The sequence below is a fragment of the Hippopotamus amphibius genome, chromosome 6 (assembly GCF_030028045.1).
Source record: "Hippopotamus amphibius kiboko isolate mHipAmp2 chromosome 6, mHipAmp2.hap2, whole genome shotgun sequence".
Lineage (NCBI taxonomy): Eukaryota > Metazoa > Chordata > Mammalia > Artiodactyla > Hippopotamidae > Hippopotamus > Hippopotamus amphibius.
In genome coordinates, this window is record NC_080191.1 from 140,956,083 (window position 1) to 140,960,238 (window position 4,156).

Below are 4,156 nucleotides of genomic sequence, written 5' to 3' on the forward strand. Positions count from 1 at the left end.
GGTATGTACCTGAATGTGCTTTGTTTTCTACCCAAAGGATGAAGGCTTCTCAGAGGTTTAAAGAAATGTGGGCCTCTTCAACTCCTCAATATAACACAGAAAAATTAATAAATTCCAAACACAGTCATGAAATTATTTACATAAATGTGCATAATGTAATTTAATTATGCTGTCACAGTGGTCTTTAAAGTGCCTTCTGTGAACTTCTGGATGTCCCTAAGACCAATTTAGGAGGTCAACAAAATTAAAAATATTTTTGTAATGATACCAAAGTGTTTTGGTGAGCTGAAATATGCACTGAAGTTGCAAAAGCAATTTTGGATAAAAATTATGGCACTTTGACATGAATTAAAGCGGTGCCACTAAACTATACTCATATACATTATATTTTTGCCATTCTGAATTTACAGTAAAGACCTATAGGTTTCACTTAACAATGTCCTTGATGAAGCAGTACAAATTTTGATTTGATTAAATTTTGACCCCAGCGTACATATTTTTCAATATTCTGTGTGAGGAACTGGAAATTATTCATAAAGCACTTCTGCTGCCTGAGTATGATGGTTGTTGTTAGGGAAAGCACTTGCGTGAAGGGGGCAGGTGGTTATTGTTTCAGTTACAAGCTGAATTAGTTGTTTTGTTCCCCCTCACAGGTTTAATGGGTTTGATAAGTTTACCCCTTCAGTTCCTATTTGCAGCACCCAATAATCCTTTGAAATACCAGACAAACCGAACAGTGGCCAACAGTAAATCTCAGACCTCCAGAGTTTAAAACTTCAGCTTCTGTGAGCATTCTGTGTTGCGGTGGCACTTGTCCAAAATTAGTACCTTCCTAAAGTTGGGGAGCTTTAAATGTACCAATGATAAAGACCTTTTTCCCCTTCGGGGAGAAGAAAGAAAATCACGCCTCAAAACCCAGTAGATCTGGCTATGAGGTGTTTCTTCCTGTTCCATCTCTTCAGGCTTGTGTTTTTGCAGTAGAGCAAAAGAGAACAAAATCTGAGTTACAAGAAACAAGACAGTGATGGCTATAGAGGAACTGAGATTCTCCTTTACCTCTAACATCCAATATATGTTTTATTCACAGAAAAACAACAAAAGTAACAGGTCCACAAAACACAACAGCTGGAATTACAAAAATCCATTCATCCAAGGGTGGTGGAAGGCAGGTAGGAGAAGAGGGAGGGTAAACGACACAGGGAGAAAATGTATTCAAATCAGTCCAGGTAGCAGGCAGTGGCAAATGCTAGAAAGGCGCTGCAGAAAATCCGGTGATACTTTCAGATTCACCAGTGTTAAAAATCAACATACTGGTGGCAGGAAGATTCTGCCATATGTGTGTCAGAGATAAAAATCCAAATTCCTCAGAAAGAAGGGAATATGCAAAGAACCCTTGGCACAGTGGGTCCTGCCTTCCATAGTAGGGGAGGTGAACAAGGTAAAGAGCTGCCACAGAGGTCCTCCCAATCCCACCCATTCCCTCTGGAAGGCTGACACAGTGACCTGCAGCAGCCTTCAGTTTGGCAGGAGACTGATGCAGAGAGGGAAACTTCTCTGCAGAGGTTGACCTACTCAGGGCAAACTTCAGGTACACCATTTTGTGCAAGGTTCTATAGCTCAAGAAAACCACCAAGGAAAAGAGGTGCAGCTTAAAAAGGTAGGCTTTGCCAGGGCTCTTTGCTTCATTGGTGCTGATAATAAATGAAGGGAAGAGGACAGAAGAAAAGGCAGCCACTGATAATGTAGGAGGTGGGGTGTCTGCTGGGAAGTCCAGCATAGTGAGTAGAAAAGAGACATATGCAGGAAACTAATGTTGACCAACAAGGTGGATGGGAAATAGACTCACAAACATCCCTCGTGGTAAAGAGGAGAGCCTGCAGCAAAAGGTTGAAGAGCATGTCAACAATTATTTTCCTGACAGTAGGGAACGGGTGAGGCTTCCTCCCTGATACCTCAAATACAGATCAGTTATATCCTGAAACCAAATAGCACTCACAACTTTGCTAAGCACAAACAAGTGGAGCACTGAAAATTGATGGAAGGAAATAGTCCAACCAGAACAAAACATCTCCAAGTAGAGACTGATCACGCAACATTGGGGCACTACTGACTGAAGCACAGGAATAAATACTTGATAAAAACAGGAAGAGAATGAACCAGAATACTTTACCTTTTCTGCGGTGCACTAGAAAATTCAACTAACGTTAGGTGGTTCAATCTTGCTTCCTCTCTGTGCTCTGGGCTCTCCTCTGAGCCAAGACACTACTAGCCCTCTTAGACGCTGTTCCTCTTTTTTTTGCTAAATTTGAGCATCCAGCTTTGAAATGGTACCACTTTCAAAGATGGAGTTAGTTTTTGATTCTCCTGGCAAGGTCCTGCAGAAAGGTTTTGACATTGTCATCCATCTCTTCACCACTCAAACTACCAACAACACAGAGGAGAAAGAAGTGTCCCTATATATTTCACCAAGAAAGACTCAGAAGCTTTGCTGCTGCGGATCTGGCTCCCGCCTGGCTAGGCTCCAAGTCCTTGGGACCCCAGCGCGGCTCCCAGAGGAGGCGCTACCAGGGCGGGGCCACAGCGCAGGCCCCGGCAGGCGCAGGCTGCTCGGGGTTGGGGGGCGGCGTCCGCTGGGAAATCCAGTTGTTTTTAATGGAAACCATTTTCACCAGAGAGAACTTCTGGTGGATAAACGACGCTTATTTAGACTTGCATATTTTATAAACATTGTCTTAAAAAGCAAAGAAATCGACTTATTTCTTAAAGGAAAACAAATGATACTTTTGTTGTGAATGATAACATTTGAGTTTTCAACCAAATATTAGAATTTTGGAAAACAATCTACCACTGGAAACTTTACAGCTTGCCAGTAAAGTTTTTGTTGATAAACCTGGTGGTAGTATTAGCACAGGTATTATTTGACGTTATTTAAAAACGTATGTAAGTATTTGGCATATCTGCATAACTCAGTAAACCAGTATTTCCTTAATGACTGTAATGTAACATCACAAATGGATAGGGGTGCAGTCAAAGGGCAAGATAGATCAATGGACTGTAATACCACAAAGTACAAAAAGTTAACTGATTTTGTTTCATATTCCTTACACATCTAATTTTAAAGAAACTGTTACCTACCCTTCCCTATTGGGCCCCAACAAGGGTCCTCCTGCTCCGTGTGATTTGAGCCAATAGAAGGATTCCCAGTTCGGTTCAGAAGCGAAGGAAAGCTTCAGTCTCTGATCAAGGAATGGAGAGATGTGAGCTAGCGCTCAGCACTACAGGCTCTCCTCACAGGCGGTGGGCGGGGCTGCTTTACTGGGTTCTCTTCAGACGGGGAAGGGGGCGGAGTCCTGTGGGTTGGGCGCAGCTGCGCTGCTCCGGTTTGCAGGGCAGCAGGCCGCTTCCAGGCGGGGGCTCGCCATCTTGAATTGTGTTGTCTCCACAGCGCTTCTGAGCTGAGGTGTTGAGCGCAGCTTTTCGCTCAAGTATATTTGGTTTGAAACTGGGGACAAAGCCTCCGTGAGCAGCACCCTATGAGCAAGTGAAACTGGACTAAGCACAAAGGAGAAAGAAAAAAAGGTTAGACTTTATCTTATTACCCAAATTCTATTTTTATTTCCTGGGACTTGTTACTAGGCTTTGGTGATGACAACACCACTACCTGTCAGAATTTAGTGTGGCTTCAAACATGTATATCCACATATTCCTGTGTGAGGCTGGATTTTTTTCGTGTACTTCAGCCAAAACAATGTATCGCAACTGACTGAATGTAGAAATAAATATGAGAATACAGTTATCTTGTAGTAGGCAAGTCTACAAGATATATGCAAAAATGTAATACAATGTCTCTTCTTGAATTATTTTAGTTTTAGAATATTTATTGTTCATTTAAATGTTTTTGTGATAACGTAAGTTTATTTGTATTTTATATAAAGCAATATTTTAAAATTCCCTTTTAATTTCTAAGAGGGCAAATATAAATAGATATAACACATGAAAAAGAAAAATCTCTCCAGGGTTGTAATTATTTTTAAGAATATTATTAAGAAGGCCTTGAGAACTGAAAGTTTGGGTATTTCTGTTTATCAAAAGAAGATTACAGGATATACAATGATATTATTTTTTAATGACTTGATACACTACAAGTTGTAGAGTT

At 41.1% G+C, this 4,156-nt stretch overlaps 1 pseudogene; it reads right to left on the reverse strand.

Moving 5' to 3' along the window:
- Positions 1–1,246: 1,246 nt before the first annotated feature.
- LOC130854985 (etoposide-induced protein 2.4 homolog) lies at positions 1,247–2,405 on the reverse strand (annotated as a pseudogene).
- Positions 2,406–4,156: the final 1,751 nt, after the last annotated feature.